A 12,252-nucleotide genomic window follows, 5' to 3' on the forward strand; every position below is an offset into this window, starting at 1 on the left:
CAAACCCCTTCTTCAGACCAGTCCGAAACCCTGCTTCGTTCCATAGATGCTGCCGCACCCGCTGAGTTTCTCCAGCACTCTTGTCTACCTTTGATTTTCCAGCATCTGCAATTCCTTCTTAAACATGTTAAACTGGCCCTTAGTACTGGCTGTGTGAGGGACTCTGTTTTGCTGCTATTAAGCTACATTATTTGAGTTGTAAATTAACTAATTCTTATTTGACCAAATACAGGTGAGTTGACACTACCTGAAAGCTGTCACACACAGGTTAACAGGAACCTTCACTGAAGGAGAGATCCATTCCACTGCTTTATCTCTGTATGGTTCTTGCATCATCCCTGAATGGAACAGCTGCCCTGCCAGCTTTATCTCACCTATCTCAGCAGAGATTTGCAGAGGGACTGTGCCACTGTCTGTTGCTTTCTGAACAAACTCTGATAAATTGGACCAAGCATTTAATCCTGATTTTACGATTCTTGCTTTTAGCAATGACCTTGTCTTCCTGAAATAGAGACACTTTGCACAGTTAGAGTAGCAATTGCATTTGCCTTGATTGGAATCAGGAAGTGAAGATTAGACAGCATTCCTGATGTTACATCTGCATTGTTTGATCAAGGTCTTTTCCAAAATGGATGAGCTTTTCCTGATGGTCATCACTGAACACAGCCATGCTTTGTTGCTGGACATTCTGTGGTTACCTCTTTAGCAGGAGATCAGAACAGAAATTGTTTACTCTTCTTACAGAGTAGATGATTCCTGTTCTCCTTTGTTACACCAGAATCTTCAAACGTCTCTCTTTCTACCTCTTCCCAGGAGAAACACAGTGTTCTACCACTTTCTGGCAAATGTGAAATTGGTACCTCAGAACGTAGCCAGAATCTGCTTTGACTGAACTTTTCAGTTATGCTCAAGACTGGTGAGTGGATTGCATGGAATTTAACAGCTAAAGATCTGGTAAGGGCACAGAGAATAAAGAATGCAAATAATTCTGTTGCCCTGCCTACGGGACTTGTCTGGTTGTGAATGACACCAAATATCTTTATGTTAAATGTTAGAGGAGGTACCTTAGTCTGAACATGACTTCAGTGAGTGTGGGTATCTCACCTGGCGGACTGGACTCCTATAGACTTTGCTGAATAACGTTCTTAAATCCCTCAATAATTGGTATTCACCCTGGCAAATTAATATGCGACTCCTCTAAGTTCAGCCTGTTCATTGTCTAACTGCAAGATCTGTTTGTATATAGCTTTCACTGTTTATTGCAAATCAAAATGCTCATTGGAATCCTGAAAAATTAACAATTGTGTCGATTTTAATACTTAACAATTAACGTTTGCTCACTGCCAAATTTCATCTCATACATCATTCATTTCCGTAGAATAGGATTTGTTACAAGATCTGTTTTAGCCGTATAACTCAGTAAATGGTGGCTTCATCTCTGGGAACTATAAAGCTATCAGGGCTCAACTGTCAGTAAATAATGGGGATGCATTTTTGTAAATTGCTAAGCTGGACATTTTCACATAGAAAATGCTAATTCATTTGCTTTTGGCACAATAAATTTAATTTCAAGTGCTGAGAAAAGTCAAAGAAACGAACTTTGACAATTGGCCCTTACAGGGCCCTCAAACACAACAGTGGCACCAACACGCTTTGAAATTCTTTACAAAGTGCACTTTTAGAAGTATGAGTGCAAATGATTTGAGGCAATATTTGGCTTCCATAAATTAATATTGAAATAAACATTTATTTTCTTCAATCTAAAGGCCTTTCGTATGTACAGTGGGAGGTTAAACAGCAGATGCCAAATGACCACAGGCCAGTGTTTCCAAACTGTTTACAGGCCAAGGGTCAACATGATTGGGCCAGAGGGAGGGGAGTACATGAGGGGTGTGGGTGGGAGAGAGTGAGAGGGAGTGCAGGAGTGTGGGGCGGAGGTGGTGTGGGGGCAACAGGTACATGAACCATTCATCGCTCCCCAAATCCTCATGTTGCAAGAGCAGTAACGTCAACCTGATTCCTGACACAATTCTACTGCAGCAAAGGGCGAGGATCATGTGTTGTGAATAATTCAGACCTTCCTGAACCCATGCTGGGTCCATAATGGAAGGACACTCTCCATGGTTAGAAGCTCTGTATGGATGTGGTCCTTGCTTCCTGCAGCGACCAATATTAGAGGGCAGGTTCCATGGGACTATGTTCTGATCTACTATTGAGAACCACTTGATGCTTTGTTCCAACCTCTGCACTATCCCGATGGCTGCAGTTTGGATTAACCTTCCCAAAAGGGATGAGTGAGCTGGTATATTTAATGCCAAAGAGACCAGGACTCGTGTTCCCTCCCAAGCATTGCCTAAATGCACCCTTGGCCTCCAAAGGGAGGTCAGGTGGTAATATTGTTCATCGGGGCAAACCAGAGAGAGTGGCCTTTGCTGCCCTGTGTTCCACCACCAGCAGGGTGTTCAGGACATCTGACTGTGTCCATCTGAATGTTGATGGAATTAGGCAACATTGGGACATACTCATTGTGTTTCCTCCACCACAACTTTCCAACCACCTTCTCTGCTTGTTCCTTGTCACCCAGCTCCCTCATTCCTCCATCTCTACTGCCAATTAAATGAATCATAGCTGCAGTATGAATGCAAAGGAATAAAGATTTTCTGCACATTGTATATTTTATATTGCATTTTAGATCCAGCCTAGCTGCCAATTAAAGTGGCCTGTGGCCTTAAACAATCACTTAAGGGTATAAACTGATTTTCAAATATTTTTAGGAAAATATTCTTAGTGCAATGACATAATATATATATTTCTCTACTGTTAATAAATTAGCAAATGAGTTTCCAACTTGTCTCACTTTAATGTGTCTGCACTGAGGAATTAAATTTGAGTCAAAAGACCAGAGTGTTTAATTGTCATATGTACCAACGGAACAATGGAATGCTTACTTGCAGCAGCAGCAGCAGTACAGGCCAACACAATATACATAAATATATGTCATAAACAAAAAATAAATAAACTAATAACCACAATACTAGTACAAACATAAAGCCCAAAGTCCTGAGTGCAACCGGACAGTCCATAGCTCATTGGTCAGTGTTGTGCAGTGGTCAAGAGCCTGATGGTTGTTGGGAAGAAGCTGTTCTTGAACCTGGAGGTCACAGTTTTCAGGCTCCTATACCCTCTTCCCCATGGTAGCAGCGAGATGAGAGCGTGGCCAGGGTGGTGTGGGTCTTTGATGATATTGGCTGTCTTGTAGATCCCTTCGATGGTGGGGAGGTCAGTACCTGTGATGGACCGGGCAGTGTGTGGCGTGGGGGTCAGTATCTGTGATGGACCGGGCAGTGTCCACCACTCTCTATAGTCTCCTTCACTCCTGAGCGTTTGAGTTACTGAACCACACACCAAAAATCCCAGACATTTGAGTCAATCCTGTGCTCCAATTAATTTAACTCCTGAGTAAATTAGAACAAATTGCTACAATTGTGAACTTCGGACCATTTTCCAGGTTTCTACATGTCCTTATCTGACAGCGTGACTTATCTACATTGTCTGAGAGGATGACATCTACATAAGTATTCCTGAAAAACACAATGAGGGAAAACTAGAGGCATCAGTGACATAATGAATGAACATAAACAAACAACTGATCAGATATCCAATATTGCTCTCAATATCTGGGCTGTTCCCTTCCATGTTTGTCTTTGTACCTCTGGGCTTTGGACTGTCAGAAGCAGAGCCACCTGTTGCCTTTACAACCACAGGGTTACGGTGGGTGTCTGGTCAACGGCGGTTCCAGGACGTTGATGGTGATCTCTGGGTAAGAGGTCATTGACTATCACCGAGGGAGCTCTGCCTTTAGGAGATGATCATTTCCTGGAAGTTATCAACTTGTTCATAGGTTCTAGGTGCAGAATCATGCCTTTCAGCTCATCAAGTCTACTCTGCCATTCAATATGACTGCTCTATCTTTCCTTCTTAACCTCATTCTCCTGCCTTCTCCCCATAAACCTGACACCCGTACTAATTAATAATCTGTCAATCTCTGCCTTAAATGTTGTTCAAGTCTGGTTTGGGCTTGAATCTCTTTAATCAAACTTGCCTCTTCAGGCTCCCCCAATTCCCTGGTCAAGTTATTTCTTATTTGCTTTATATTCCTCAAAAGCCCTGACTGATTTGATCTTCCTAAACCTTACATGTGTTTCCTTTACCTATAACCAAATTCACATCCTTCTTGTAGAAACCACAAATGCTGATTTATACCAAAGATGACAGAAAGTGCTGGAGCAACTCAGCAGGTTAGGCAGCTTTTCTGGAGAAAAAGGATGTTTCCTTTTCGCTGAGCTACTCCAGCACTTTCTATTTATCTTTGACAACCTATTTAGTCATTCAAGGTTCTCTCACTTTGCCATCCCTCTCCCTCCTCCCTACTGGGCCTTGCCGGACCTGAACTTTGATCGACCAGCCTTTAAATGATTCCCAGATGTGGACTTACCCAATAACAGTTGTTCCCAATTTAGTCTCCTTATCTCCTGCCAAATAATGTTGTAATTCGCCAACTTTTCCCCAAAGTCAAGGCTTATCATTACTCATAACTATCATAAAACATACAGAGTTGTGATCATTATTCCCAAAAGGTTCTCCTACTGAACAAAGTCTGTCCCAGCTGCAGTTTTGCAGTTAATTTGGGGTTTAAGATCCAAGTCCATCTCAGTGAAATTGTCATCTCTAGTTAATTATTTTTGCTTTGCATTACTCCTCATTTCTTTGTCAAACTGAAGTGTTGTGATGTTATAACCACTATCTCCTTTCTTGTTGGACCAGAAACTGTTCTACAAAATGATCCTAAGCACATCTTGGAAGCCACCTCTGCCACCTCTGCCCTTGCAGAGCCACTGTTGCTGTTTCAGTCTACACTGGGGTTTAACCTCAGATTTGACTGAAGTACCTTCATTACTTTAACATGGGGAAATAAATGGCCATTCTGGTGGGGAAAGAGTTGCAGGTGGTTCCGCACCGTGCCAGCCCGCCCTCTCAATCCCCAACTTCAAGACTATGTCAAGGTCAGGTTCAATGCAGGAGCAAGGGAAGGCATTTAGAACACCTGGAATTATTGTCATTTATCAGAGGCATCGTTTATGTTGAGAGAAATTTTTTATTGAATCTGGTTCATTTTCTAAGTGTATTTCGCAGCAAGAATACAATGTTTACTTGTCAGGTCAATTTTACTACCAGCTAATAGTTTCTAAATCATTGTTGCATTTGTGTTCCTCTCCTGTTACTCAGCTGGGGAGGGGAGGGGGTGGGGGGGTGGCGGGAGTAGAACATTTACTGCAAGAATGTTCACTGACCACTGCCTCCTTGTGGGCAGGAACGTTTGTTACATGACCAGCGATGCGTGCATGGTCTAGAGAGTCTCTGGAAACTTTGCTCCTTATACCGATGCTTTGTGATCACTGCAGTGTGGGCGGGGGAGAAGGATGTAGGAGGTGGTAATGGACAGACAAACTCATAGACACGTAATAAAGATCCACACACGTAAAGTTTTGGGGATCTCCAGTGTAAACTCCGTGAACCAACAGAATATCCACATCTCAAGGCCACAGTGGCTTTTTATGAATGAAGTCACTTTTTAATGGGGCACCACATCTCCAGTTATCATTCAGATCTTCATTTTAACCCTTTGGTATCCCTGCCACACAAAATAAGTAAAGTTCCAGCAAGATCACATCACTCAGGTTATTCAAAGATTGTGTACACCAGGAGATATTTGCTAGATCGAGGTGGATCAGAGGTGACTGGAATGGAATGTGAAGATGCTGACGAGATATTTGTTCACTCATAAAATGCAGACTACTGCACAGTGCCACTTGGTTGGCATGGGCAAGGTGGGCTGAAGGGCCTGTTTCCGAACAAGCCTTTTGGCCCAAAGGTATACAAGTCAAAACCTATTCAATTACACATCTACCTAAACCTACCAAGTGTGTAGGAAGGAACTGCAGATGCTGGTTTCAACCGAATAGATACAAAAATCTGGAATAACTCAGTGGGACAGGCAGCATCTCTCGAGAGAAGGAATGGGTGACGTTTTGGGTCGAGACCCTTCTTCAGCCTGTCCAGTCTGGCCCAACATGTGTCTCCAGTCCACCAACAAGGTGGATGTTTAGCTGATTCCTCCGTTTTGATGCAATCAGTGATGGGCAATGCTCCCAGAAAACAATCTCCCAGAAATACTAGAGGACCGAGGATCTCGTGGGATGGAGGACCTGAAGGGAATCCACATTAGTCAGGAAATGGTGTTAGGTAAACTGTTGGGACCAAAGGCAGATAAATCCCCAGCATCCCAGAATGTCGAAGGATTATTTGTTGTGTGTGACAGCTGATCCCCTACTCCCAATTCCTCCATCTACGCCGCATCTGCTCCCAGGATGAGGTATTCCAAACCAGGGCATCGGAGATGTCCTCATTCTTCAGGGAACGGGGGTTCCCCTCTTCTACTATAGATGAAACTCTCACCAGGGTCTCTTCTATACCCCGTAACTCTGCTCTCACTCCCCATCCGCCCACTCGTAACAAGGGCAGAGTCCCCTTTGTCCTCACCTTCCACCCTACCAGTCGTCACATACAACAAATAATCCTCCGACATTTTCGCCACCTCCAACGGGATCCCACCACTGGCCACATCTTCCCATCTCCTCCCCTATCTGCAGAGACCGCTCCCTCCGTAAATCCCTGGTCAATTCGTCCCTTCCCACCCGAACCACCCCTCCCCTGGCACTTTCCCTTGCAACTGCAGGAAATGCTACACTTGTCGCTTTACCTCCCCCCTCGACTCCATCCAAGGACCCAAGCAGTCTTTCCAGCTGCGGTAGAGGTTCACCTGCCCCTCCTCCAACCTCATCTATTGCATCCGCTGCTCTAGATGTCAGCTGCTCTACATCGGTGAGACCAAGCGTAGGCTTGGAGATCGCTTCGCCCAACACCTCCGCTCGGTCCGCATTAACCAACCTGATCTCCCGGTGGCTCAGCACTTTAACTTCCCCTCCCATTCTGAATCCGACCTTTCTGTCCAAGGCCTCCTCTATGGCAATAGTGAGGACCACTGTAAATTGGAGGAGCTGCACCTCATATTTTGCTTCATACCCCAGCGGTATGAACATTGACTTCTCTAATTTCAGGTAGTCCCTGCTTTCTCCGCCCCTTCTCAGCTCTCTCTCAGCCCACTGTCTCCGCCCACTGTCTCCCCCCACCCTCACATCAGTCTGAGGAAGGGGCTCGACCCAAAACGTTGCCTATTTCCTTCGCTCCATAGATGCTGCCTCACCCGCTGAGTTTCTCCAGCATTTTTGTCTACCTTCGATTTTACAGCATCTGCAGTTCCTTCTTAAACGTGGATGCATTGGTGATCATTTTGCAATGTTCTCTCGACTCTGGATCAGTTCCTGTGGACTGGAGGGTAGCCAATGTAACCCCACTTTTTAGGAAAAGAGGGATAGAGAAAACGGGGAATTATAGACCAGTTAACCTAACAGCGGTAGTGGGGAAGATCAGATTCAGATTCAGATTCAACTTTAATTGTCATTGTCAGTGTACAGTACAGAGACAACGAAATGCAGTTAGCATCTCCCTGGAAGAGCGACATAGAATATGATTTCAATAAATAAATCTATTTACATGCATATACAGATAGTATTTTTCCTGTGGGAGTAGTGTCCGGGGGGGGGGGGGGGGTGATTGGCAGTCACCGAGGTACATTGTTGAGTAGTGTGACAGCCGCAGGGAAGAAGCTGTTCCTGGACCTGCTGGTCCGGCAACGGAGAGACCTGTAGCACCTCCCGGATGGTAGGAGGGTAAACAGTCCATGGTTGGGGTGAGAGCAGTCCTTGGCGATGCTGAGCGCCCTCCGCAGACAACGCTTGCTTTGGACAGACTCAATGGAGGGGAGCGAGGAACCGGTGATGCGTTGGGCAATTTTCACCACCCTCTGCAATGCCTTCCGGTCGGAGACAGAGCAGTTGCCATACCATACTGTGATACAGTTGGTAAGGATGCTCTCGATGGTGCAGCGGTAGAAGTTCACCAGAATCTGAGGAGACAGATGGACCTTCTTCAGTCTCCTCAGGAAGAAGATACGCTGGTGAGCCTTCTTGACCAGAGTTGAGGTATTGTGGGTCCAAGAGAGGTCATCGGATGCTTAAGTCGATTGTTAAAGATGTTATAGCAATGCATTTGGAAAGCAGTGACAGGATCGGTCAAAGTCAGCATGGATTTATGAAGGGGAAATCATGCTTGACTAATCTTCTGGAATTTTTTGAGGATATAACAAGTAGAATGTATAAGGGAGAGCCAGTGGATGTGGTGTATCTAAACTTTTAAAAAGCATTTGACAAGGTCCCACACAAGATATTAGTGTGCAAAATTAGAGCACATGGTATTGGGGGTAGGGTATTGACATGGATAGAGAACTGGTGGGCAGACAGGAAGCAAAGAGTAGTCACTTCACTCAGTCACTTTTATTTCTATAGCACATTTAAAAAACAACTCTCGTTGACCAAAGTGCTTTACATTGGTGGAGGTGCTAACGTTATGCAACATTGGTTCATAGATTAAGTACATACATATAGCCCTCCCTCAGAGGACGTCAAGAAAGGCTTGAGAATAAAGATGAGTTTTAAGTCTCGACTTAAAGGAGTCGATGGAGGGGGCAGTTCTGATGGAAAGAGTGATGCTGTTCCACAGTCTAGGAGCTGCAACCGCAAAGGCGCGGTCGCCCCTGAGCTTATGCCTAGACCGCGGGATGTTCAGTAACCCCAAGTCGGCCGATCTGAGGGACCTGGAGGTGGTGTGGTGGGTAAGCAGACTTTTGATGTAGGTGGGGGCAAGCCCATTAAGGGCTTTGTAAACATAAAGAAGGATCTTGAAATTTATTCGGAACATAGAAACATAGAAACATAGAAATTAGGTGCAGGAGTAGGCCATTCGGCCCTTCGAGCCTGCACCGCCATTCAATATGATCATGGCTGATCATCCAACTCAGTATCCCGTACCTGCCTTCGCTCCATACCCTCTGATCCCCTTAGCCACAAGGGCCACACCTAACTCCCTCTTAAATATAGCCAATGAACTGGCCTCGACTACCCTCTGTGGCAGGGAGTTCCAGAGATTCACCACTCTCTGTGTGAAAAAAGTTCTTCTCATCTCGGTTTTAAAGGATTTCCCCCTTATCCTTAAGCTGTGACCCCTTGTCCTGGACTTCCCCAACATCGGGAGCAATCTTCCTGCATCTAGCCTGTCCAACCCCTTAAGAATTTTGTAAGTTTCTATAAGATCCCCTCTCAATCTCCTAAATTCTAGAGAGTATAAACCAAGTCTAGCCAGTCTTTCTTCATAAGACAGTCCTGACATCCCAGGAATCAGTCTGGTGAACCTTCTCTGCACTCCCTCTATGGCAATAATGTCCTTCCTCAGATTTGGAGACCAAAACTGTACGCAATACTCCAGGTGTGGTCTCACCAAGACCCTGTACAACTGCAGTAGAACCTCCCTGCTCCTATACTCAAATCCTTTTGCTATGAAAGCTAACATACCATTCGCTTTCTTCACTGCCTGCTGCACCTGCATGCCCACTTTCAATGACTGGTGTACCATGACACCCAGGTCTCGCTGCATCTCCCCTTTTCCTAGTCGGCCACCATTTAGATAATAGTCTGCTTTCCTGTTTTTGCCACCAAAATGGATAACCTCACATTTATCCACATTATACTGCATCTGCCAAACATTTGCCCACTCACCCAGCCTATCCAAGTCACCTTGCAGTCTCCTAGCATCCTCCTCACAGCTAACACTGCCCCCCAGCTTAGTGTCATCCGCAAACTTAGAGCTATTGCCTTCAATTCCCTCATCCAGATCATTAATATATATTGTAAATAGCTGGGGTCCCAGCACTGAGCCTTGCGGTACCCCACTAGTCACTGCCTGCCATTGTGAAAAGGACCCGTTTACTCCTACTCTTTGCTTCCTGTTTGCCAGCCAGTTCTCTATCCACATCAATACTGAACCCCCAATGCCATGTGCTTTAAGTTTGTAAACTAATCTCTTATGTGGGACCTTGTCGAAAGCCTTCTGGAAGTCCAGATACACCACATCCACTGGTTCTCCCCTATCCACGCTACTAGTTACATCCTCGAAAAATGTTATAAGATTCGTCAGACATGATTTACCTTTTGTAAATCCAGGCTGACTTTGTCCAATGATTTCACCACTTTCCAAATGTGCTGCTATCCCATCTTTAATAACTGACTCTAGCAGTTTCCCCACTACCGATGTTAGACTAACTGGTCTGTAATTCCCCGTTTTCTCTCTCCCTCCCTTTTTAAAAAGTGGGGTTACGTTTGCTACCCGCCAATCCTCAGGAACTACTCCAGAATCTAAAGAGTTTTGAAAGATTATTACTAATGCATCCACTATTTCTGGAGCTACTTCCTTAAGTACTCTGGGATGCAGCCTATCTGGCCCTGGGGATTTATCGGCCTTTAATCCATTTAATTTACCCAACACCACTTCCCGGCTAACCTGGATTTCACTCAATTCCTCCAACTCCTTTGACCCGCGGTCCCCTGCTATTTCCGGCAGATTATTTATGTCTTCCTTAGTGAAGACGGAACCAAAGTAGTTATTCAATTGGTCCGCCATATCCTTGTTCCCCATGATCAACTCACCTGTTTCTGACTGCAAGGGACCTACATTTGTTTTAACTAATCTCTTTCTTTTCACATATCTATAAAAACTTTTGCAGTCAGTTTTTATGTTCCCTGCCAGTTTTCTTTCATAATCTATTTTTCCTTTCCTAATTAAGCCCTTTGTCCTCCTCTGCTGGTCTCTGAATTTCTCCCAGTCCTCCGGTATGCTGCTTTTTCTGGCTAATTTGTACGCATCATCCTTCGCTTTGATACTATCCCTGATTTCCCTTGTTATCCACGGATGCACTACCTTCCCTGATTTATTCTTTTGCCAAACTGGGATGAACAATTTTTGTAGTTCATCCATGCAGTCTTTAAATGTCTTCCATTGCATATCCACCGTCAACCCTTTTAGAATTAATTGCCAGTCAATCTTGGCCAATTCACGTCTCATACCCTCAAAGTTACCTTTCTTTAAGTTCAGAACCATTGTTTCTGAATTAACAATGTCACTCTCCATCCTAATGAAGAACTCAACCATATTATGGTCACTCTTGCCCAAGGAGGCACGTACAACAAGACTGCTAACTAACCCTTCCTCATTACTCAATACCCAGTCTAAAATAGCCTGCTCTCTCGTTGGTTCCTCTACACAGTGAGCCAGTGGAGAGAGGCCAGGATCGGGGTGATGTGGTCCCTTTTTCAGGTGCCCGTCAGGAGTCTCGCTGCGGTGTTTTGGACCAGTTGCAGGCGGGACAGGGAAGATTGGCTGATGCCAGTGTAGAGGGAGTTGCAGTAATCGAGGCGGGAGGAGATAAATGTGTGGATGATCTTTTCAGGTATTAACGGGTCCTTTTCAGAATGGCAGGCAGTGACAAGTGGAATGCCGAAAGGCTCGGTGGTGACAGTCCAGTTATTTACAACATATATTAACGATTTAGACGAGGGAATTAAATGTGACATCTCCAAGTTTGCGGATGACACAAAGCTGGGTGGCAGTGTGAGCTGCGATTAAAATGCTATGAGGCTGCAGGATGACTTGGATAGGTTGTGTGAGTGGGCTGATGCATAGCAGATGCTGTATAATGTGGATAAATGTGAGGTTATCCACTTTGGTTGCAATAACAGGAAAGCAGATTATTATCTGAATGGTGTCAGATTAGGAAAAGGGGAGGTGCAACGAGATCTGCTTGTACACCAGTCGCTGAAAGTAAGCATGCAGGTACAGCAGGCAGTGAAGAAAGCTAATGGCATGTTGGCCTTCATTGCAAGAGGATTTTAGTTTAGGAGCAAGAAGGTCCTACTGCAGTTGTACAGGGCCCTGGTGAGACCGCACCTGGAGTATTGTGTGCAATTTTGGTCTCCTAATTTGAGGAAGGACATTGTGCTATTGAGTGAGTGCAGCATAAATTCACCAGGTAAATTACCAGGATGGCGGGACTGACATATGATGAAAGAATGGGTCGACTGGGCATATATTCACTGGAATTTAGAAGGATGATAGAAACATATAAAATTCTTGAGGAATTGGACAGGCTAGATGCAGGAAAAATGTTCCCAATGTTGGGGGAGT

Source organism: Amblyraja radiata, chromosome 27 (genome assembly GCF_010909765.2).
Source record: "Amblyraja radiata isolate CabotCenter1 chromosome 27, sAmbRad1.1.pri, whole genome shotgun sequence".
Classification (NCBI taxonomy): domain Eukaryota; kingdom Metazoa; phylum Chordata; class Chondrichthyes; order Rajiformes; family Rajidae; genus Amblyraja; species Amblyraja radiata.